Here is a 26,146-nt window from a genome sequence, read left to right on the forward strand (position 1 = left end):
CAGTTCCAGCGGCGGCGGCCTTGATCAGCCGCCACACCGCCGCGCCCGCTTCGAAGGTGGTAGCGGGTTGTCTCGTCGCCGCGCATCGGTGAAGCGCGAGGAGGGGTCCGACTAGACCCGGGACGTTGCCAAGGCCCTGCCCCCGTTGGCTGCTGCAGGGGCGAGCGCCGCTTTTGTTATGTTCCCCTTCTTCTTCCTACATCGAAATGAAACCAGCATGGGCCCGGAGGGGCGTGTATTGAACCATAACTTATTAACCATTATGCTACGCTTGTTGTTTCAGTGCTGCGTGGCTATTTTGCTCAAAGATAACTTAGCCTGGTGCATTCGGGGCGCCCTCCTCCTTACGAGGCGTTTATTTCCTCGTGTCGATCCTGACCTTGTGGTCCGCGATTGCTCAGGAACTGCAAAAAATTCGTTAGGGAGTTTGCCAAGAGATTTGTCGTTCACCCAAGCCTTGACCCGGCGCTTTGCATCGTGGTACCCGTGGGGCACGGATTAGGAGAGATGCGCCAGCTTTCAGGCTCGAACGAGGGTGGCTCGCGAGAAGGCAGAGAGAAGAAAAACACTCGCCTCGAACGAGGGTGGCTCGCGAGAAGGCAGAGAGAAGAAAAACGCTCGCGAGGGCACCTGCCTAGCCCCCCTCGCGAGGTATGCGAGAGAAAGAACACGAGGAAACCAAAGCCGGAAAATGCGGTAAGAGCCGAGGGAATTGAATCAGCAAGGAACACCAGAAGCAAACTTCGATTAAGGAAAAGCGAGCCAACTACGAGAAGCAAATGAAAAGCCGCGTCCGGCACCTAATCTAGTCTTCAAGTCTTCTCACCAGCGCGGAGCTAAGTGCTGCCACTAGGCGTGGGAGGGAGCCCCAGGGCCTGAGGCCGGCGCTTCTGAGACTCCGGGGCGTGTACAGCCCCACTCATTATTATGTGAGAGTGTCACGGGCGGCGATTTTTCACAGGCACCAGGCCTTCTTCACAGGCTCTGGGCCTTTCTTCACAGGCTCTGGGCCTTGCTTCATGGGTAGAACTTCCGGAGGTGCTGGATGTTCCAGGCGTTCTGGATAGGTATCCCGTCCTGCGTCTCCAGGCGCGTGGCGCCAGGCCTGGAGACATGGACGACCCTGAACGGGCCCTCCCACATGGGTGAAAGCTTGTGCAGCCCTTCCCTGGAGAGGACCCGCCTTAGTACGAGGTCGCCCACCTCGAGCGTCCTGGAGCGGATGCTGTGGCAGTGGTACCGCCGCAGCGCCTGCTGGTACCTTGCCGCCCTCAGTGCAGCTCTGCGACGACGCTCCTCCCCCAGCACGAGGTCCATCCCCCGCGTGGCGTCCTGCTATGTTTCATCGAACGCCAGGACCCGTGTGGAGCGATGCTTAACCTCGTGAGGAAGGACTGCTTCAGCTCCGTAGACAAGGAAGAATGGGGTCTCGCCCGTTGGTTTGGTGGCGGTGGTGCGAATAGACCATAGCACGGACTGGAGCTCGTCGTGCCAGCCCCTGCCATAGGCCTCGAGCTTCTTCTTGAAGGTCCTGGTCTTGAGGCCCCTCAGGACCTCCGCGTGGGCGCGTTCGGCCTGACCATTGCTCCTGGGGTGCGCCACCGAAACGTAGCAGATCTGCGTTCCAAGGTTAGCACAGTAGGTTTTGAAGAGGTTACTAGTGAACTGCGAGCCGGTATCTGTGATGATGCAGTTGGGGACCCCGATGTGGCTCACGAGGCCCTTGATGAACTTGATAGCAGAGCCAGCTTGGATGGTACGGACGGCTTCTACTTCCGCCCACTTGGTGAACTTGTCGATGGCGACGTAGAGGTAGCGGTAGCCCCCAGGCGCTCGAGGGAACAGGCCCAAGATGTCCAGCCCCCAGACCGCGAATGGCCACGTGAGCGGAATGGTTTGGAGGCCCTGAGCCGGTTGATGAATTTGCTTGGCGTGGAACTGGCAGGCTTCACAGGACTTCACCAGCTCAGCTGCATCGTTGAGCGCAGTGGGCCAGTAGAACCCACTGCGGAATACTTTGCTGACGAGGGTCCGTGATGACGAGTGGTGCCCGCAGTCCCCACCGTGTATGTCAGTTAGCAGCTCCTTCCCCTGGTCCCTGGAAATGCAGCGTAGGGAAACATCATTTGGCCGCTTCCTGTACAACTCACCATCCTGGATGCAGTACGTCGTGGCTTGCCGAACCACACGCTCTGCATCCTCCTCATTCTCTGGCAGCGCCCCTTGCATCAGATATTCCTTGAATTCCTTGGTCCAGCATCCCTCCTGAGGTTCGAGCACCAAGAGCAAGCGAGCTCCTGAGGTCGAGCCACAGGCTGGGGCTCCTGAGGCTGGAGGCTGTGGGAGCTCCTCCCGAGGCTGAGCCTTGCTTGAAAGTGGTGGTGTCGCCGATGGCTTGAAGAGCCGTTCCTCAAAGACACCGGCCTCTTGTGGCTGCCGCTTGGATGCTCTCCTGGCGATGTCGTCAGCTTCCTTGTTGGTGCCCCGGGGCACGTGCTGCAGCTCCAGGCCCAAGAACTGCTTCTCCATCTTGCGCACCTCCGTGAGGTATGCCTCCATATGCTCGTCATTTGGCTCGTATACTTTGTTGGAGAAGTTGACGAGGAGCTGCGAGTCGCCTCTAATGGTAAGGCGCTTCACCCCCAGAGCTGCCGCGGCCTTCAAGCCAGCTATGAGGCCTTCGTATTCCGCGATGTTGTTGGAGAGCTTCTCGCCCTGCTGAAAGCAGAGCTGCACGGCATAGTAGAGCTTATCCTGAGTGGGCGAGATGAGTACTGCTCCAGCCCCTGTGCCCTGGTGCGCGAAGGCGCCATCGAAGTACATGACCCAACCGTCTGGTGCCTCACTTCCTCGCGAGGTGGACCGGTCTTCGCCTACTTCAAGTGTCGGGACGTCTGTCCATTCCACCACAAAATCAGCGAGCGTGGCTCCCTTGATGACCCTTTTAGTGCTGAACTCTAACTGGAATGCTTGCAGCTCGATGTTCCACTCGGCGACCCTTCCAGCAGAATTGGGGCTCCTGAGCACCCTCTCCAATGGGTAGGCTGAGACAACCTTGATGGGGTGCCCCTGGAAATAGTGCTGCAGCTTGCGCGAGGCCACCAAGAGTGCGAGCAGAAGCTTCTGAGGCATGGGACATCGCGCCCTCGCATCTCGCAACACGGTGCTGACGAAATACACCGGGTGTTCGATGAGTGCTGGCGCGGTGTCTGGGCTCGCGTCTTGCGGAAGTTGAGACGCCTCGTGAGGTGACGGGACTCACGATGTCTGATTGTTTGCGGGAATTTTGGCGGCGTCGTCCTGTTGAGCTTGGTCTTCTGTCGGCGCTGCAACGGCTCTTGCGGCGCCTTCCTGATCTTGCACTGCTTCAGTTGTAGCCCGGCGCAGCGCACCCTTGGCTTGGTGCTCCTCCCGAACCGCCACCAGTGCTGCGCTGGCGGAGTACGGGGTAGCAGCGAGGTAGAGTACTAGGGGCTCGAAGGGTCGTGGCGCTACCATCACCGGAGGGCTGGTCAGGTATCTCTTGAGGTCTTGAAAAGCTCGGTCGGCCTCCTGGGTCCACTCGAATGGGCCCTTCTTCATCATCAGCTTGAAGAAGGGTAGGGCGCGTTCCCCTAGCTTGGAGATGAAGCGTCCCAACGCAGTTACCCGGCCAGCCAGTTTCTGCATCTCCCTAAGGGTCTGCGGCGGGCTCATGTCCTCGATGGCCTTGATCTTCTCTGGATTCGCCTTGATCCCTCTCTGGGACACGAGGAAGCCCAGCAGCTTGCCGGAAGGGACGCCGAACACGCACTTCTCCGGGTTAAGCCGCAAGTTCAGTTGGCGCAGGCTCGCGAAGGTCTCCTCCAGGTCTTGAGTCAAGGTCCTTGCCTCCCGAGACCTCACCACAATGTCGTCGACGTAGGCCTTTGTGTTTCTCCCGAGCTGCCGCCCCAAGGCGATGTGCATCAGTCGCTGAAATGTTGCGCCCGTGTTGCGCAATCCAAAGGGCATGCAGGTGTAGCAGTACACCCCACACTGGGTCAGGAAGGCTGTCTTCTCCACATCTTCCACCGCCATCTTGATCTGGTGATATCCTGAGAATGCATCCAGGAAGCACAACAGGTCACACTCGGCGGTGGAGTCGACAATCTGATCGATGCGTGGGAGCGGGAACGGATCTTGGGGGCAGGCTTTGTTAAGGTTGGTGAAGTCGATGCACATCCGTTCCTTCCCGCCCTTCTTCGGCACTACGATGGGGTTCGCCAGCCATTCGGGATACTGAACCTCACGAATGGCACCCGCCGCCTCCAGCTTGCGGGTCTCTAGGACGATGAAGGCCTGCTTCTCAGTGGACTGTCGTCTCGCCCGCTGCTTCATGGGGTATACATTGGGGCATACCCTTAAATGATGCTGAATCACCTCTCTCGGGACTCCTACCAGCTGATTGCGCTCCCACACGAATATATCCTTGTTTGCGTGCAAGAACTTCACCAATGCTTCCTCTTGACCTTGGTCGAGGCTGGCACCTATGGTAAAGGTGGCTCCTGAGGGCCCGTCCTCGTTGACTGACACCTGCTTGGTTTCCGCCTTATCTTGTGTGATCAACTGCTTCTTCTTGGTCGGTACGGCTCCCATGGGCTTGGAGGTGCCCGCGTCAGCAGGCTGCGCCACCGCGGTGGTTTTGAGTGTGAGCTTGAGCGCTGCCAGGGCCTCCTTGGCGTCCCTTTGACAGTGAGGACGCCCTTGCTCCCAGGCATCTTCATGAGATTGCAGGCCGGATGAGTCGCTGCCATGAACTGGGCCATACCCGGGTACCCGAGGATGGCGTTGTACGGGAGGCCGATGCGGGCGATGTTGAAGTCGACCAACTCGGTGTGGTAGTTGTCGCGCGTGCCGAAGGTGACGGGAAGGCGGATCTGTCCCAAAGAGCGGGCAGTGCGACCACCAACTCCTGAGAAAGGCTGGCTGAGGCTGAGCCGCTCGAGTGGCACGTGAAGAAGGCTGAAGGCCTCCACGGAGAGCAAGTTGAGGCCGGCACCGCCATTGATGAGGGTCTTCGTAACAGCCACGTTGCAGATGGTGGGCGTGCAGAGCATTGAGAGCATGCCCGAGCCGGCAGTGGAGTCAGGGTGGTCCCCTGAGCCGAAAGTGAGGTCGGCCTCCGGCGCAGCCCAACCCAGCGGAGCCCCCGGGCGCTTGGAAGCGGCACCAATCTGGCGGAGGAACGGCTTGACGTGGCGATCTGAAGGCAGCATAGATACGTCTCCGTCGTATCTATAATTTTTGATTGTTCCATGCCAATATTATTCAACTTTCATATACTTTTGGCAACTTTTTATACTATTTTTGGGACTAACAAATTGATCCAGTGCCCAGTGTCAGTTGCTGTTTGTTGCATGTTTTATGTTTCGCAGAATATCCATATCAAACGGAATCCAAACGGGGTAAAAACGGACGGAGCTTATTTTTGGAATATTTGGAAAATCTGGGAGAAAGATCAACGCGAAACAGTGTCCGAGGTGGGCACGAGGTAGGGGGCGCGCCCCAGACCCTCGTGGTCCACCCGTAAGGCGGTTGATGCCCTTCTTCGGCCGCAAGAAAGCTAATTTTTGTTTAAAAAAATCACGGCGAAGGTTTCAGCCCAATCGGAGTTACGGATCTCCATATATATACGAAACGGTGAAAGGGCAGCACAGGTGAACGCAGAAACAGAGAGGGACAGAAAGACAGATCCAATCTCGAAGGGGCTCTCGCCCCTCCCACGCCATGGAGGCCAAGGACCAGAGGGGAAACCCTTCTCCCATCTAGGGAGGAGGTCAAGGAAGAAGAAGACGAAGGGGGCCCCTCTCCCCTTCTCTTCCGGTGGCGCTGGAACGCTGCCGTGGCCACCATCATCATCACCGCGATCTTCACCAACATCTCCGCCATCTTCACCAACATCTCCATCACCTCCCCCCTCTATCTACAGCGGTCCACTCTCCCGCAACCTGCTCTACCCTCTACTTGAACATGGTGCTTTATGCTTCATATTATTATCCAATGATGTGTTGCCATCCTATGATGTATGAGTAGATTTTCGTTGTCCTATCGGTGGTTGATGAATTGCTATGATTGATTTAATTTGCTTGTGGTTATGTTGCTGTCCTTTGGTGCCCATCATATGAACGCGCGCGTGGATCACACCATAGGGTTAGTTGTATGTTGATAGGACTATGTATTGGAGGGCAAGAGTGACAGAAGCTTCAACCTAGCATAGAAATTGATGCATACGGGATGGAAGGGGGACCAATTAATATATCTTACTGCTATGGTTGGGTTTTACCTTGATGAACGTTAGTAGTTGCGGATGCTTGCTAATAGTTCCAATCATAAGTGCATAGAATTCCAAGTAAGGGATGACATGCTAGCAGTGGCCTCTCCCACATAATACTTGCTATCGGTCTAGTAAAGTAGTCAATTGCTTAAGGGACAATTTCGCAACTCCTACCACCACTTTTCCACACTCACTATATTTACTTTATTGTGTCTTTACTTTAACAGCCCCTAGTTTTTATTTATGCGCTCTTTATATTCTTGCAAGCCTATCCAAAACACCTGCAAAGTGCTTCTAGTTTCATACTTGTTTTAGGTAAAGCGAATGTCAAGCATGCGTAGAGTTGTATCGGTGGTCGATACAACTTGAGGGAATATTTGTTCTACCTTTATCTCCTCGTTGGGTTTGACACTCTTACTTATCGAAAGAGGCTACAATTGATCCCCTATACTTGTGGGTTATCAAGACCTTTTTTCTAGCGCCGTTGCCGGGGAGCAATAGCGAGGGTGAATATTCCCGTGTGTGCGTGTTTGCTTTATCACTAAGTATTTTTTATTTGCTGTTCTTACTTGTTCTTTATCTTTAGCTATGGATATGGAACACGAAATACCAAAAAAATTAGGTGTACTTGCTGCTCATGGAGATGGGGAACCTCCTAAAACCCTCGATGTTGGTTATGCGAAAGATATTATGTACTACTTTGATAATCCTGAGAAAACCCCATTCAACTATGTAATGGGAGTAACGTTGGATCAACGTGCATACTTTAGGGATTATCGCTTGACTCAAAAAGGGAAACTATTATGGGATCAAATTCATATATTGAAGTGGTATGCTAGGCAACTATGCTTGAGTTATGATTATACTTGTTGCTCTAGGATGAAGGCTCCATACCTTCCCTTTTCATGCAAATTTAATGATAATAAAACCTTAGCTTCTTATGCTAATGGTATATATGATTAATATGATGTGGAACAAATAGAAGAATTTGTTGCTTTTATGGGTGCTTATGAAATTGAATCTATGTTTAAGGAGTTTGAAGATTTTGATGATGCTGGTTATAGACCTGAAAATTTAGCTATCCTCAAATATTGCTATGAGAATTATGAATACAATTCCTATATTAATGCACTTATTGAGAAAGTCTCCGCTGTCCAAGAAGAGACTAATATTTTGCAGGAATCTATGGAAGAAGAAATTGATGAAACTGTGAGCTCATTGGATGAAAAAGATGAGGAGGAGAGCGAAGAACAAAAGGAGGAAGAGCGGATTAGCTACCCGTGCCCACCTTCTAATGAGAGTAACTCTTCAACTCATACATTGTTTAAATTCCCTTCATGCTTACCAAGGATGATTGCTATGATAATTGTTATGATCCCATTGATTCTCTTGAAATATCCCTTTTTGATGATGCTTTATATGCTTGTGGCCAAGATGCCAATATGAATTATGCTTATGGAGATGAACTTGCTATAGTTCCTTATGTTAAACATGAAATTGTTGCTATTGCACCCACGCATGATAGTCCTATTATCTTTTTGAATTCTCCCAACTACACTATATCGGAGAAGTTTGTGCTTATTAAGGATTATATTAATGGGTTGCGTTTTACTACCACACATGATGATTTTGATAGAGATAATATGCATGTGCTTGCTGCTCCTACTTGCAATTATTATGAGAGAGGAATTATATCTCCACCTCTCTATATTTCCAACACGATAAAATTGCAAGAAACTGTTTATACTATGCATTGGCCTTTACTATGTGTGCATGAATTGTTCTTTTATGACATGACGATGCATAGGAAGAGAGTTAGACTTCGTTGTTGCATGATATATGTTGCCTTGTGCTCATTACTAAATTGCAAATCATTGTTAATTAAAATTGGCTTTGATATACCTTGGGATCCGGGCGGATCCATTACTTGAGCACTATATGCCTAGCTTAATGGCTTTAAAGAAAGCGCTGCCAGGAAGACAACCCGGAAGTTTTAGAGAGTCATTTATTTCTGTTGAGTGCTTTCATATAGATTAAAAACAACAAAAATAAAGAGGGGAACCCAAAACTTTTTCAAAAAGGAAAGTGAAAGTGAGAAAGACAAGCATTGTTGAAGTGGGAGAGCTCCTTGAACTTTGTTCATGCTCACGGAAACTTTGTGAATCTTGATTACAGAAACTTTTCAACAAAAATAATTATCCCCTTGTACAATTCCATTGTATTATAAAAATAATGTGCCAAGGTTTGCCTTTAGGATGTTTACAATGCTTGTTGGTTTGTGCGGTGCAGGACAGAAACTTTGGCTGTAGTGCGCGAATTTTAATTTTTTACTGGAATGTCAAATGGTTCTGAATCTTTTTGAAATGTCTTTCTCTACAAATTGTTTATTTTTCCTAGTTTTTGCAGAATTTTTCAAGTATCACAAGTATAGTGAATGTTCAGATTGTTACAGACTCTTCTGTTTTTGACAGATTCTGTTTTGGATGCATCGTTTGCTTGTTTTGATGAAACTATCAATTTATATCAGTGGATTAAGCCATGAAAAATTTATATTACAGTAGACACAATGCAAAAATAAAATATTAATTGGTTTGAAACAGTACTTAGAGTGGTGATTTGCTTTATTATACTAACGGATCTTACCGAGTTTTCTGTTGAAGTTTTGTGTGGATGAAGTGTTCGATGATCGAGAAGGTTTCGATGTGAGAAGAAGGAAGAGAGGCAAGGGCTCAAGCTTGGGGATGCCTGAGGCACCCCAAGTAAATATTCAAGGAGACTCAAGCGTCTAAGCTTGGGGATGCCCCGGAGGCATCCCCTCTTTCTTCAACAAATATCGGTATGTTTCCGGATTCGTTTCGTTCATGCGATAGGTGCAAATCTTGGAGCGCGTTTTGCATTTAGTTTTCTTTTTTTTTCTTTTATGCACCATGCTGGTATGAGATAGTCCTTGGTTGGCTTTATAGAATGCTTCATGTGCTTCACTTATATCATTTGAAGTTTGGATTGCATGTTTCTCTTTACTTAGACAACCGCCATTTCTAGAATGCTCTTTTTCTTCACTTATGTTTGTTAGAGCGTGGGCATATCTTTTGTCGAAGGAATTAAACTCTCTTGCTTCACTTATATCTATTTAGAGAGATGACAGGAACTGGTCATTCACATGGTTAGTCATAAAATCCTACATAAAACTTGTAGATCACTGAATATGATATGTTTGATTCCTTGCAATAGTTTTGCGATATAAAGATGGTGATATTAGAGTCATGCTAGTGGGTAGTTGTGGATTAGTAGAAATACTTGTGTTGAGGTTTGTGATTCCCGTAGCATGCATGTATGGTGAACCATTATGTGATGAAGTCGGAGCATGATTTATTTATTGATTTTCTTCCTTATGAGTGGCGGTCGGGGACGAGCGATGGTCTTTTCCTACCAATCTATCCCCCTAGGAGCATGCGTGTAGTACGTTGTTTCGATGACTAATAGTTTTTTGCAATAAGTATGTGAGTTCTTTATGACTAATGTTGAGTCCATGGATTATACGCACTCTCACCCTTCCATCATTGCTAGCCTCTTCGGTACTGTGCATTGCCCTTTCTCACCTCGCGAGTTGGTGCAAACTTCGCCGGTGCATCCAAACCCCGTGATATGATACGCTCTGTCACACATAAGCCTCATTATATCTTCCTCAAAACAGCCATCATACCTACCTATTATGGCATTTCCATAGCCATTCTGATATACATTGCCATGCAACTTCCATCATCATCATATACATGACTTGAGCATTTATTGTCATATTGCTTTGCATGATCGTAAGATAGCTAGCATGGTGTTTTCATGGCTTGTCTGTTTTTTTGATGTCATTGCTACGCTAGATCATTGCACATCCCAGTACACCGCCGGAGGCATTGATATAGAGTCATATCTTTGTTCTAGATATCCAGTTGTAATATTGAGTTGGAAGTAAATAAAAGTGTGATGATCATCATTATTTGAGCATTGCCCCAGTGAGGAAAGGATGATGGAGACTATGATTCCCCCACAAGTCGGGATGAGACTCCGGACTTTATGAAAAAAAAGAGGCCAAAGAAGCCCAACAAAAAAATAAAAAAATAAGAAAATGTGAGAAAAAGAGAGAAGGGGCAATGTTACTATCCTTTTACCACACTTGTGCTTCAGAGTAGCACCATGTTCTTCATAGAGAGAGTATCCTATGCTTTCACTTTCATATACTAGTGGGAATTTTCATTATAGAACTTGGCTTGTATATTCCGATGATGGGCTTCCTCAAACGCCCGAGAACTTCATGAGCAAGCAAGTTGGATGCACACCCACTTAGTTTTCAGTTTGAGCTTTCATACACTTATAGCTCTTAGTGCATCCGTTGCATGGCAATCCCTACTCACTCACATTGATATCTATTAATGGACATCTCCATAGCCCGTTGATACGCCTAGTTGATGTGAGACTTTCTCCTTTTTTGTCTTCTCCACATAACCCCCACCATCATATTCTATTCCACCTATATTGCTATGTCCATGGCTCACGCTCATGTATTGCGTGAAAGTTGAAAATGTTTAAGAACATAAAAAGTATGAAACAATTGCTTGGCTTGTCATCGGGGTTGTGCATGATGTGAATATTTTGTGTGGTGAAGATGGAGCATAGCCAGACTATATGATTTTGTAGGGATAACTTTCTTTGGCCATGTTATTTTGAAACGACATGATTTCTTTATTAGTAGGCTTGAAGTATTATTGTTTTTATGTCAAATGATAGACTATTGCTTTGAATCACTCGTGTCTTAATATTCATGCCATGATTAGATACATGATCAAGATTATGCTAGGTAGCATTCCACATCAAAAATTATCTTTTTTATCATTTACCTACTCGAGGACGAGCAGGAATTAAGCTTGGGGATGCTGATACGTCTCCATCGTATCTATAATTTTTTATTGTTCCATGCCAATATTATTCAACTTTCATATACTTTTGGCAACTTTTTATACTATTTTTGGGACTAACATATTGATCCAGTGCCCAGTGCTAGTTCCTGTTTGTTGCATGTTTTATGTTTCGCAGAATATCCATATCAAACGGAATCCAAACGGGATAAAAACGGACGGAGCTTATTTTTGGAATATTTGGAAAATCTGGGAGAAAGATCAACGTGAAACGGTGTCCGAGGTGGGCACGAGGTAGGGGGCGCGCCCCACCCCCCTAGGCGCGCCCCTGACCCTCGTGGTCCACCCGTAAGGCGGTTGATGCCCTTCTTCGGCCGCAAGAAAGCTAATTTTTGGTAAAAAAATCACGGCGAAGGTTTCAGCCCAATCGGAGTTACGGATCTCCATATATATACGAAACGGTGAAAGGGCAACAGAGGTGAACGCAGAAACAGAGAGAGACAGAAAGACAGATTCAATCTCGGAGGGGCTCTCGCCCCTCCCACGCCATGGAGGCCAAGGACCAGAGGGGAAACCCTTCTCCCATCTAGGGAGGAGGTCAAGGAAGAAGAATACGAAGGGGCCCCCTCTCCCCTTCTCTTCCGGTGGCGCCGGAACGCTGTCGTGGCCACCATCATCATCACCGCGATCTTCACCAACATCTCCGCCATCTTCACCAACATCTCCATCACCTTCCCCCTCTATCTACAGCGGTCCACTCTCCCGCAACCCGTTGTACCCTCTACTTGAACATGGTGCTTTATGCTTTTATTATTATCCAATGATGTGTTGCCATCCTATGATGTCTGAGTAGATTTTCGTTGTCCTATCGGTGGTTGATGAATTGCTATGATTGATTTAATTTGCTTGTGGTTATGTTGTTGTCCTTTGGTGCCCATCATATGAGCGCGCGCGTGGATCACACCATAGGGTTAGTTGTATGTTGATAGGACTATGTATTGGAGGGCAAGAGTGACAGAAGCTTCAACCTAGCATAGAAATTGATGCATACGGGATTGAAGGGGGACCAATATATCTTACTTCTATGGTTGGGTTTTACCTTAATGAACATTAGGAGTTGCGGATGCTTGCTAATAGTTCCAATCATAAGTGCATAGAATTCCAAGTAAGGGATGACATGCTAGCAGTGGCCTCTCCCACATAATACTTGCTATCGGTCTAGTAAAGTAGTCAATTGCTTAAGGGACAATTTCGCAACTCCTACCACCACTTTTCCACACTCGCTATATTTACTTTATTGTGTCTTTACTTTAACAGCCCCTAGTTTTTATTTACGCGCTCTTTATATTCTTGCAAGCCTATCCAAGAACACCTACAAAGTGCTTGTAGTTTCATACTTGTTTTAGGTAAAGCGAACGTCAAGCATGCGTAGAGTTGTATCGGTGGTCGATAGAACTTGAGGGAATATTTGTTCTACCTTTAGCTCCTCGTTGGGTTTGACACTCTTACTTATCGAAAGAGGCTACAATTGATCCTCTATACTTGTGGGTTATCAAGAGGTGCTTGAGAGCCGCTCAGCAGGGCCGCGACTTCATGGTGTGCCGGTACCGCGTAGCGAGCAGTGAGGAGGTCGCGGAGTTCCCTCCAGGATGCCACCGTGGATCTAGGGAGATTGAGCAGCCAGGGGCGTGGCTCGCCGGCGAGGGCCATGGGGAGCCAGTTGGCCATGACCTTGTCGTCGCGTCCGGCCTCGAGGACGGTCTCCTCGTATGCCAACAGGAAAGCTGACGGGTCTGTCGCGCCGTCATAGCGCGGCGGCATCTCCGGCCTAAACATGGGTGGCCATCGCACCTGCCGCAGGGCGGGGGCCAGGGCTCGGAGCCCCTGGCCCCGTCGTCAGCACCGGCCGCTGGAGCAGGTGGCGGGGCACCTCCCATGGGGGCGAAGTGCGGTGGCGCAGAGCGTAGGCTGGTGGAGAGGAGCTACGGCGCACCCCTACCTGGTGAGCCAAATGTCAGATCTGGGGTTCCGGCAAAACCCTTAAGGTTTGAACTCTGGGGTGCACGCGGAGATTTCCTCCCTACCGATCTACGCCCTAGCTTGCTAAGATCTCGCGGACGAACCCGACGAACTCACAACGCAAAGACACAAGATTTATACTGGTTTGGGCCACCGTTGTGGTGTAACACCCAACTCCAGTGTGGTGGTGGTGGATTGCATCTTGGGCAGATGAAGAACAGTACAAAGGGAAGAACAGCCTCCTGTGGTTGAGGTGTTCTTGTGTTCGGTGTGGCTAAAGGTTGGCTCTCGATCAGATAAGATCCAGTTGCCCGCTTGTGAGCTCTCTACTTCCTACCTCTATTGTGATGGGTAGTTCTACTTATATAGGCCCTAGTCCTCTCCCCAAATATTGAGCGGGAAGGGAGCCAACAACGGCGGCCAATTTGAAAGGGGACAACTAGTACAAGCTATCCTGACAAAAGCGGTCTTCGCCTGCGAAAGGGCTCTGGTGATATCGCCGTCTTGGGCTCCATGGTGACCTCCATCCTGCTGGCCTGCTGGTCTTGGTCTCGTTGCACCGATATGGAAACATTTGCCTGATGCCTCGGTACTCCGCGCCTGCGCTTGCCCCCTTGGCACCAAAGAGGAAACAAGGACGCTGCGCGCGCTGGCGCCCGCCTGGTGTCGATCGTCATGGCTCACGACACAAGAGCCTCGCGAGGTTTGCCCCGCCTTGATATCTCCGCTCCTCGCGAGGCAGCCTGGTGAGGCCACTCCTGAGGAGGTCTTGCGTCGTCCGCCTCACGAGGCTTGGCCCCTCGCGAGGGCCCCTCGCGAGGGGTCTTGAATGCTTTGTTGATGAAGATGGGCTGTGCAGGCCTGCTAGCAAAGCCACGTCGTGGGCCACAGGCAGGCAAGTCTGGGGACCCCCGTTCCCAGAACGCCGACAGATGGGTTGCTAGAGTGATAGAAGCTTAAACCCTAGTTTATGAGTTGCTTCGTAAGGGGCTGATTTGGATCCATATGTTTCATGCTATGGTTAGGTTTACCTTAATACTTCTTTTGTAGTTGTGGATGCTTGCAATAGGGTTAATCATAAGTGGTATTCTTGTCCAAGAAAGGACAACACCCAAGCACTGGTCCACCCACTTACCAAATTATCAAAGTAACGAACGCGAATCATATGAGCGTGATGAAAACTAGCTTGACGATAATTTCCATGTGTCCTCGGGAGCGCTTTTCTCTATATAAGAGTTTCTCTAGGCTTGTCCTTTGCTACAAAAAGGATTGGGCCACCTTGCTGCACCTTATTTACTTTCATTACTTGTTACCCGTTACAAATTATCTTATCACGAAACTATCTGTTACCGATAATTTCAGTGCTTGCAGAGAATACCTTACTGAAAACCGCTTATCATTTCCTTCTGCTCCTTGTTGGGTTCGACACTCTTACTTATCGAAAGGACTATGATAGATCCCCTATACTTGTGGGTCATCAGTGTGCCAGGCATCCTGCAATATACACTACAAAAAAAGACACATCCGTGACATTTTGGGCGTAACGAAAAAAATTTGTCATACTTATGACACTTCTATGACGATAATTGTGACAAAACCTGGTATCATCATAGATGTGGTGGGCTCTTACTTCTATGAAAAAAATCATGACAGAAAATGGGATTTTCTTCCTGGGCGGGCCGGAGACGCGGCTGCATGACATTCTTTGGGCCGTCCATGACGGAAAAAACCGTGGTAGAAGCGAGGGCGAGGAAAATATCGAGGAGTTCCCAATTACGATGGGTGGTCGGGGGCCGAGCGATGAGCGTTTCTCTCATACATACGCGCGTGCGTGCGAGGCGTTGGGCTCTAACTGAACCCGAGCGAGGCGTTGGGCTCTAACTGAACCCGAGCGATTGCACAGCAGGCTACACGTTACTGAACCCGAGCGATCGATCGATCCCTTTCCGTTAACTGAACCCGAGTGTGATTCCTTCGCTACTGCTGCTAACTGAAGCCGATCGAACACTGCTGCCTCCTTCCCTGGATGAACAGGGAGTGTTGTTGAGGGGGTTTGGATGAACAGTTCCCTGTGGGGGGTTGGATGAACAAGAACCCGTGGTAGTAGAAGCCGTTGCCGCTGGATGAACACTACCCCGATCGATCGAGCCGGTGGATGAACAGGACCCCGTGGATGGCTGGATGAACAGGACCCCGTGGAGGGCTAGTTGAACAGTAGGCGGTGGAGGGCTGTTTGAACAGTAGCCGGTGGAGGGCTGGATGAACAGTAGCCCGTGGAGGACTGGTTGAACAGGACCCCCGCGGAGAGGGCTGGTTGAACAGTAGTCGGTGGAGGAGCGCGCGCTGGAGGCTGGATGAACAGGAGCCCGTGGATGAACAGTCGCAGGTGGAGGCTGGAGGAGGTCGATGGTGGATGAACAGTAGCCTGTGGAGGCTGGAGGAGGTCGACGGTGGAGATTAATAGTATCCCGTGGAGTCCCGTTTCGTGGTACGCCACCCCCTCCTGATGAACACGACCCCCGTTTCGACCGTAGCGCTCCAACACAAGTCCGTTTCCTCTATTTTGCGGTACGCCACACCCCTCCCGATCAACAGGACCCCATTTTCACCGTAGGAGGTCCGTTTCCTCCGTTTTGTGGTACGCCAGACCCCTCCCGATGAACAAGATCCCGTTTCCACCGTGGCCGGTCGAACACAAGGCCGTTTCCTCTGTTCTGCGGTACGCCAGGCTCGTTTCCATCGACTGTTCCGTCCAAGCCGGTTGGCTCCCGATGAACAGCACGCATTCCGTTGCCTCCCGATGAACACGACGCATTCCGTTGCCTCCCCATGAACACGACGACGACGCAGTGTCTCCATTCCGACCCAGCCACAGCCATGTACACGAGCCCTGGCCGTCCGTATGCACGAATAGGCGTTCGAGACCCCGCCCGTATGTACGTACGTGGCCGTATTTACTTTCTTGCACCCTGGCCGCTGTACGTACGTGTACATGGTACGTGTGCGCCTCTACTACCACACATGCCCTTCCTTACACGGCCACGGTTCATCGCTGCAGCCTAGAGACAGACCAATCGACCAGTATGTGCGTACACATTCGCGACCAGAATGACAATGCTACGTACGCTTCAACCGGGTGGGTCCCGACTGTCAGGCACTTCCTTGCGTGCGAAGATGTAGCTGGTGGGTCCCAGCAGTCAGGGGGCAAATCATTTTTTTTGCCCGTAATATGGACGCACTTCCTTGCGTGCGAAGATGTAGCTGCTGGGTCCCAGCAGTTAGGGGGGAATGTTTTTTACACGAAATACGGTGGCCCGTCTGGTGGGTCCCTGCTGTCAGGTGGAGGAATCATTATTTTGCGCGTAATAAGGAGGCATTTCCTTGCTGCGGCCGTGGACCCAGCTGTCAGCCTCTCCATGTACAGTACTCTTCTGATGGAAGTCGTTCGTTGACCACATTGACCACGCCGCGCCGAGAGCACCAGGGCGGTGGACGACGGCGAGGCCTAGGAATGGGACGACGCGGAGCCGGGGAAGACACGGCAGTGGATGGCCACTCGGAGGGGAGTACGTGGGTTGACTTCTTCGACTGCGGTGTGAGGCTGCCGTCGCCGGAGAATACCAGGAGGTGTTGGTGAGTATAGAGGGATGGCATGGCCAGCGGTGGCAGCACAGCCGGACACGGGAGGCAGGAGCAGGCGGCACGGCCGAAGCTTGTTTGGGCGGCTGGAGCAAGAAGACCAGAGGTTGAAGAAGCACTACGCCCGTTGGATGGACATCGTACGATCACTGGATCAAGAATCGTTCATATTTACTAAGTTGACAAAGCCCTCCGTCCCTGTCATCTTAGCAGGCCCACAAGTCAACCTCCCATATGGTGGGTCCCAGCTAGCATGAGGGTATTCATTTTGTTGTGCGTAATAAGGAAGCACTTCCTTGCGTGCGAAGATATAGCTGGTGGATCCGAGCTGTTAGCAGCGGGAACTTTTTTTCGGGAAATACAGAGGCCCTTTCGGTTGGTCCCAGATGTCAGGTGGAGGAATCATTATTTTACGCGTAATAAGGTGGCATTTCCTTGTGTGCGGCCGTGGACCCAGCTGTCAGCCTCTCCACGTACAGCCCACATCCGATGGATGTCATTCGTTGACCACGTTGACCACGCCGCGCCGAGAGCACCAGAGCGGTGGATGACGGCGAGGCCTAGGAAGGGTACGACGCGGAGCCGGGGAAGACGCGGCACTGGATGCCCACGTGGAGAGGAGTACGAGGGTTCACTGGTTCGGCTGCGGTGTGAGGCTGCCGTTGCTGCAGAATAATAGGGGGTGTGGGTGAGTAGATGGATGGCCTGGCCAGCGGTGGGAGTAGTAGGGGGCGGTGAGGCCTCTGCGGCAGCACAACCGGCCACGGGAGGCGGGAGCAGGCGGCACGACCGGTGCTGCTTTGGGCGGCTAGAGCAAGAAGACCAGAGGTTGAAGAAGCACAACGGCCGTTGGATGGACATCGTACGGTCACTGCAGCTAGACTCGTTTATAATGACTAAGTTGACAAAGCCCTTGGTACACGTCAACTTAGTAGGCCCATAGGTCAGCCTCCAAAACGGTGCGCCCCAGATGTCAGGGGGAGGAATCTTTTTTGGGTGGCTGAAGCTAGAATATCCGAGACTAAAGAAGAAGCACGACATCCGTTGGATGGACATCCAACGGCCACTGCTGCTAGAACCGTGTGTTGACTATAAAGCCTTGCATACGCGTCAACTTACTTTTTTTAGGGGACGCCTCAACATAGTAGGCCCACAAGTGTGTGGCAGAGAACTTATATCCCATTTGCGATTTGTAAGAATGTACAGCCCATTTTTTAATTCTAATGGAATTTACTACAGCCCATTTACAGTTTGTTAAAAGTATAGCCAATTTTCTAGCAAGGACAATGATTAATAATTTCAACCAACCGTTCAAAACAGAATTCAAAAAAATTCCCACATTTTGATGGGATACAAATATTTTTATCCCGAAATTTCTAGTCAGATTAAATACAATTTCAATATAAATTTGTATTATGTAAAAATCCAACGAAACATTGCGCGCGCAACAATTAATGAAATTAAAATTTTCAAATTCCAAAAAATATATTTTATAAACTAATTACGTGTTTGGTGCATTTTTTATAGTTACTGCCCAGTTTTTATAATTACATCCCATTTAATATTTATTAAAGCCCATTTTCCTGTTAAGCCTAATGCATCCCTCCTAGGAATGATTTGCTGCCCAGCGGGGCGGAGAATAACAAGTTGACCTTGCATGGGTATTCCTAAAAAAAGTATAGCTGGGCTAGCCATTTTCAGCTTGAAAAATATTAATATCTGGGCTGAATATCTGGCCTGGGCTAGACGGGCCACAGCCCGCCCAGTTAATACCCTGCTCTCCTCTGAACAACAACGAAAACATCGCTCAAGAAAAACTCTGCAGTGCTCACACCTCAAAAACACAAATACTACTCGAGCTGCTTGGTCCCAGCTGTCGGCCGTTCCTTGTGCAATTCTCTCGTTTATTGACTACATAGGTTGACAATGGTGTGGGACCGTGATGTCAGGAAACCAGGAGGAAGCAAAAAAATATAGAGGCACTTGCATACGTATGGCTATGGCCCTAGTGGGTCCCTACTGTCATCCAGTCAAAATAAAGTCATCTCCTGAATCCTCATGTTTGTTGACCATGTTGACAATGCTCGGCGCCACGGCGAGCGCAACAACTCGAAGGACGACGGAGAGGGCCTCGCGGGCCCTACGGATGGTCTGATACAGCGTCCGCTGCTCATTCAGGAAGCCAGGATCATCGGACACCTATGAGCACCTTCGAGAGACTGCGACGGCATGAAACGGTAAGGCCGCGCTTGGGAGCTCTGGTTTATTTCACACATGTATTAAGATACAAGTGTAATTTACTCGTCATCAGAAACAACGCGTAAAATACAGGCGTAATGAAACCGAGGGCCCGAGGTCTGTAAGTAAAACCGGCGGGTTACGCGTGTAATTTGAGAGACCAGTGTATATTTTACTAGTCGAAATCGACCAACCAAGCGCTTCGCCCGACCATCTGCTTTTATTTACAAGCGTCAGTTTTACAAGCGGTTTTGGTTGGAAAACGACGATCCAATCACGGCCTAAGATGATGAGTTGTCGGAAGATCATATGGTTTCACCTCTAACCTACCCGAGTTGTCGTATAGGCTATGAATGAAACATAAGACAATGAACTTCTTAAGCACAGAAACAACAGAAGAGGATGATCTTCTTAACATGCAAATCACGGGCATTAGATCAACATGCAAAACAATATGAAGCATTATTCTCAGGAGGCACGGTGAACAGCTCGTGATGCCGCATGCCACAGCATTCCAAGCTCAACTTTGCAATCAAACTCACAAGGCCTGGCATTACATAGAAAACATTCAGAACAAACTCTTAAAATACCTTACATAAGTCAACATTCATGTGACTATGCATCTCAGCAGAGTAAATATTTACTTCTGAACTGAAGACAGGAATAGGAAAAAACGATCGACGTTGCTCACAGCAAAGGGCGTCCCACTCAAAAATATCAAATGCATGTCTTCTGGCTAACATCAATGAGCAAAAATTGACAAGGTTTTCCAATTCCAATATATTAAACTAATGTCTTCTTGCTAACATCAATGATTAAACTTTGACAAGATTTTCCCATTCAAAATATGTAATGCCTATGATTGTGGAACGTGCAGGGTTTGTCATTAGTTTGTCATCTGATAGTCCACTGGCTCAAGGTGACGACGAATGATTAGAGAACCATTCGATGTATTGTGCATGATGAAGTATTATGGAGGACACGAACCATCTGAACATTTTGTGCAGTTCCACTAAAATCAAGCTGAGCATCCCTGTGGATTTCGTATTTATGCTGCCAGAAAACAAAGACACATCAGCACACACATGAATATTGGCCCCAGTGTCAACCCACCAATCGGTGGACTAACAAACTGAAAGTACGGTAAACAATTACCATACCCAGATGCCCCATCATTGTTGCTTAGAGTGACATTGACAGACTTGGAGTCCTGTCCTGGCTTCTTGGTACTTGTTTGGGCACTTGTTTGCCCAGTGTTCCTCCGAACCACAAGTAAAGCAGCCATCTCTCTTTTTGTCTTTCTTCTTACCCTTCTTAATGGCCGACACTTGCAGCACCATTCAAACATATAGTCCGGTGGCTCAAGGTGACAACGAGTGATTAGACAACCATTCGATGTATTGCGCATGATGAAGTATTATGGACGACACAAACCATCTGGACATTTTGTGCAATTCCACTAAAATCAAGCTGAGCATCCCTGTGGATATCGTATTTATATGCTGCAAGAAAACAAAGACAACAACACACACATGAATATTGGCCCCAGTGTCAACCCGCCAATCGGCGGACTAACAAATTGAAAGTACGGTAAACAGATTACCATACCCAGATGCCCCATCATTGTTGCTTAGAATGACATTGACAGATTTGGAGTCCTGTCCTGGCTTCTTGTACTTGTTTGGGCACTTTTTGCCCAGTGCACTCCACGTGTTGTAGAGTTTCCTATGCTCTCTGCAGACTAGTCATGTCACCAGCGTCTACTAATACTCTGTAAAGCTTCTCGATCATTCCTTGTGTAATGTAGCGCAAACAGTGACTGCTTCTTTCTGCAAAGTGGTAAGACCAACTGGACCCACTAATGCAGCAGTTTGCCTTAGACACATTGGCTCCTTTTGTGCAGTTCAACTAAAATCAAAGTCGGAATAAAACCGAGCTTTAATTTTGATATCCCTGTAAGCAACAATAGGTATAAGGGAAACAATTACTGAGAAATAACGGTTGATGACTTGTACTCCCAGAAGAAAAACATCTACTGATCTACCTTATCTTAATGGGAAACAAAGCAGGAGAGTAGCAATTCTCAATCAGTGTGATTCATTCATATTAACTGAGACATTATCTTAACAATGCCTTGTTTCAACATGTATAAAGAACGACAAAGCAGAAAAGTATCATTCCTAAAACAATGCGACTGATTCATTTTAACAGAGACATTATCTTAACAATACCTTGGTTAAACATGTAGAAAGAACTACAAAGCAGGATAGTACCATTTGTAAAACACTGTAACTGATATATAATAACAGAGACATTATCTGAACAATACATTTCTTAAACATGTACTCCGGCCGATCCCTAACAGAAATGGTACTCCCGCCGATCCCTAACAAGTGTTGCAGTTTTGAACTAAGATTCAGTAGTTAATTCTGAGGAAAGTTGGTACTGACCTTTCAAGACCAAGATTTGAAACAACTCGTGAGGAAGATCTAAAGAGATCTCAACACATATATGGAAATCCGGTCTCATTTTGTGCAGTTCCACCAAAATTAAGCGAAGCAAAATGTCGCAATAGCAACAAGTTGAATAGATATCCCTGTTTTAACAGAGGCAAAAAAGGAATCAATTACTGGCCAATAAAGGAGGATGAAACATGCGGCCACAAAAATGGTAATCCTGCCAATCCCTAACAAGTGTTGCAGTTTTGAACTAAGATTCAGTAGTTAATTCTGAGAGTGGCATTGCTTAATTTTACCAGCGGCATTAGATTAACAAAAAGCATAAACAGTTCCAGGGGAGAGTGGGCGCAACAACAACATGTGCTTCCATCTACTTATAAAGGGGGTGATGCAGAGTTTGCTATAGCACTGAGATCAAGTAAAGTTTGCCAACACGAATAGGAAATCCAATCTCGTTTTGTGCAGTTGCACTGAAATCAAGTAAAGTCGTCGGTGTGACATTTAAGTTTGCTATAGCAACAAGTTGAATAGATATCCCTGATTTAACAGAGGCAAAAAAGGAAACAATTACTGCCAATAAAGGAGGATGAAACATGCGGCCACAAAAAGAAGCATCTACCTTATCTTGATGGAAAACAAAGTATAGGATAGTAGCATTTCTAAAACAGTTGCATTGATTCATATTAACAGAGAAATTCTCTTAAAACAGTTGAGTAGTTAATTCTGAGAGTGGCATTGCTTAATTTTACCATCAGCATTAGATTAAGAAAAAGCATAAACAGTTCCAGGGGAGAGTGGGCGCAACAACACCATGTGCTTCCATCTACTTATAAAGGGGGTGATGCAGAGTTTGTTGTAACAAAGCAACAAGCATCATGTCTGGGTTGGTACCATTTTGTTCACTACTTAATGGGAAAAGAGAGCAATACAATAGCTTCAATTCAACATTTATTTAAAACAGTACCAATACAAGTAGCACAACATCTCAAAACACACTGCACGATCATGTGGATGAAGGCAAGTACCAACCTGTCATGACGCACACAAGATCACCTACGAATCTGCCAACACGAATAGGAAATCCAATCTCGTTTTGTGCAGTTGCACTGAAATCAAGCAAAGTCGCCGGTGTGACGTTTAAGTTTGCTAGGCAACAAGTTGAATAGATATCCCTGTTTTAACAGAGGCAAAAAGGAAACAATTACTGGCCAATAAAGGAGGATGAAACAAACGGCGACAAAAAGATGCATCTAACTTATCTTGATGGAAAACAAAGTAGGACAGTAGCATTTCTAAAACGGTTGCATTGATTCATATTAACAGAGACATTCTCTTAAAACAACATTCGTTAAGAATGTAATTTACTTTTAACAGTGGCATTGCTTCAATTTTCCAGCAGCATTCTTAGATTAACAACAGCAAAATAGTTGTATGGGCATGACATGGGACATGGGACATGCCAGCACCATGTGCGTCCACACGTATAAATGGGTGATGCAGAGTATGTAGCCAAGCAGCATATCTGCGTTGGTCCCATATTTGTTCTCTTTGAAACTTTTTCCTATGTGAGGGCAGCAAATCTAGTCCTGCACAAACTACCCGACCCCCCAGTTTCTTTCCCTTTTCAACAAAGAGTTCGGTTCCTTACAGATGTGTGTACTGGGTTACCCCCTTTTTCCCTTTTCGACCAACAAAGCGGTTGGATAGCTAGTCTATACTACTTTCCCTCCCTCCTTTCCTCATTGAACCACGTCCTAGATTCATGCTCCACCCCACCGCACCCTTCTTTCCTCTTTGAACCAAGACCTAGATTTGACTACAGAATCAAAAAAGATCCGCATGCAGCTAGAGCAATGACGGTTTCAAAGAAACTTATACCTTAGGGTTGTCAGGATGTGGCAAGGAGTGCGGCGGCAGGCCGGATCAGCCCACACTACGTACGGCAGCGAGGAAGAAGGGGTCGGTGGCCCTCCCGCACAGGCGCTGGGTGAAATAGAAAAGCGCAGCCGGCAGTGGATTGCCTCCCTCGCCGAAGGCGATAGAGTGAACGCTGCACCTCCTCCCCTTCCCGGTGCGACGGGATCCGGACGCCTCCTTCGCCAGCTGTGAGGGGGGTGAGAGAGACAGAGGCCACAACGCAGTCTTGTTTAGATCTGGTGAAGAGGGTGAGAGACTGTGAATATAGCAAACCCTAGCAAAGGAACATTGAGCCTCCAGCATGTATATATATGTAGTGCACCGAGAGTGTGGAGAGTGCAAACCCTAGTGAACAAGCGCTGAGGCTCCAGCTTATATAGTGTACTACATATATACTGTATTACGGACTGAGCTCCGGTGCCTTAACTGCACCTACCTTTGGCTGTATGACAGGTGGGCCAGCCACATTTTGGGCCCACCTGTCATACATCCAAAGGCAGGTGCACTAAGTCAATGAAGCTGCGTCCATATAGTACTCATGTATACTACTAATATATAGTGGAGTGGTTTTCTTATTCTCTCCATAACAATCGTTTTAAATCATGTAAGTACGAAACAAAACACTTTATTTAACGTACCAGTGAAGAAAACTACTACTTTCGATAAACTAACGACCCACGCGTCCTGGTCGCACTTCCTGTCCTTCACGTGTGGTACACTACCCTCCCTTAAGTGAACAACCACACATGCACCAAATTATTGGAAACGTGTGAGAGTGTGTACAAATAAAGAATTTTAATTTCAATTATCGGAAAGGTTTGAGAGTACGTATAGTTTGCCCTCTCTCAATAATTATGGTTTGTTGTGTTCGGCCTAAACTTGGTCAAACTTTACAAAGTTTGACTTCAGTCAAGTCTAATATGTAGAGTAAATAAAAATGGAGGGCTACTACGTCCATCCGGGTTTTTAGTCCACACCATTTTTTAATCAAAGTTAATAGCTGGACAAATAAAATTACAGGGGAGCTGAAGAAAAAGTTGTGAGAAGGCTTAGAAATCAATACAAAACTTATGCTCGTAGTACCAACGTCGATCCTTCTTCGAGGAAACATTTGGTTCATAGCCAATTGTGTGATAAAATTGCACCAACGTGAAAGACGACTGCGTCTCCAACGCAACCAAGGTGAACTGATGAAGGATATCATCTTTGTGGGTAACAAGCAAAGAGCACTGATGGAAGACAGCTTGTTTTTCGTGGAAAATCGATCAGCTTCACCAGCCGACGCAACCATGAGGCGCAACCATGAGCATCGATAGGTCATCATGGTGATGCATCATCCATTTGGCATCAAGTTTGGGTGAGGAACCTATGAAGTTCGACAAATCCTCACTGTGGTCTGTTTCTTCTCATTAATCAAGCTCGAGGAAGGAAGAACCACGTGGCAGAGGACAGTGAGGCGGAACAACAATGGCCATCCAATTTTGTGCAGTTCCACTAAAATTGAGGAAGACATGCCCGGGTATGGAGATACGCATCGCTGTTTGGAAAAATATAAAAAAGGGATATAGTGTTGTTACTTTGTTTTGGCAGTGGTACAAGATTAACAACGACATCTCAATTGTCAATAAGAATTAATGAAAAGTACACCAACAAACAGAAGCATCATGATTATCTTGATGGGAACTAAACCAGGATACCCGAGAAAAAAAGCATTTCTTCATTTAACCAGTGATAGTATTAGATTAGCAGCAGCAATAGGAGCATATGGACAATGACCGCACAACCACCATGTACTTTTTGTCGAAACAACATGAATACCTCCACCGAGGCATAAATCAGGACAACTTTTCGAGTGGCATTTCCTCTATAATAGTAGGTGATGTTGGACCAGCCGACGAACCCTAGCTACTATACATGGGGAGCTGGGGAGTAGTCGCATAGAAGAAAACCCGCATGCAGCGAGCTGGGGAGATGGACCAGTACAAGAAGTTATACCTCAGGTGGGCGAGATGTCGCTTAGGCGGGCGGGCGGGATCTGCCCACACGATGGCAGCGAACAAGGGCGCGGAAGACCTTCGTCCGCGCCAGCGCCGGCTCCGAGAGGACGGTGCGCATTGGTTTCCTCCATCGCCAACAGCGACAACGTCAACGCTGCACCTCCGCACCTCCCGCAGCGGACGGGATTTGGCCGGATCTGTGACCACCGGTGAGGAGAGAGATATAGTGGACACTGTCATCTTGTTTTGATATGGAGAGGGTGAGAGAGCGAGACGCGAGAAACCCTATCAAACAAGAGGCTATATATACAATGGAGTAAAAAATCTCTCCATAGCAGTGGTTTTAAATAGAATACGCGCGTTCCCGGAAAAAAGAAACAAAAACTGGCGGACAATTTTTATAACGTACCAAGAAAGAAAACTCGATCAAAAACACGCCCCCCCTTCCAGGTCGCGAGAGTCGTCGCGCACACACACATAGACATAGATGCATCTGAGGATGGCTGGGTAAAACTGAATACGGATGGTTCCTTCTTGCCTGAGAACGGAACTGCTAGTACATGCATGATACTAAGGGATCATGGGGGTGCTATAATTTTCTCTTCATGTAGAAGCTTGTGTTATTGCGCGAACGCACTGGAAGTAGAATTGTTGGCCATCAAAGAGGGTTTGTCG

The sequence above is a fragment of the Triticum aestivum genome, chromosome 3D (assembly GCF_018294505.1).
Source record: "Triticum aestivum cultivar Chinese Spring chromosome 3D, IWGSC CS RefSeq v2.1, whole genome shotgun sequence".
NCBI classification, from domain to species: domain Eukaryota; kingdom Viridiplantae; phylum Streptophyta; class Magnoliopsida; order Poales; family Poaceae; genus Triticum; species Triticum aestivum.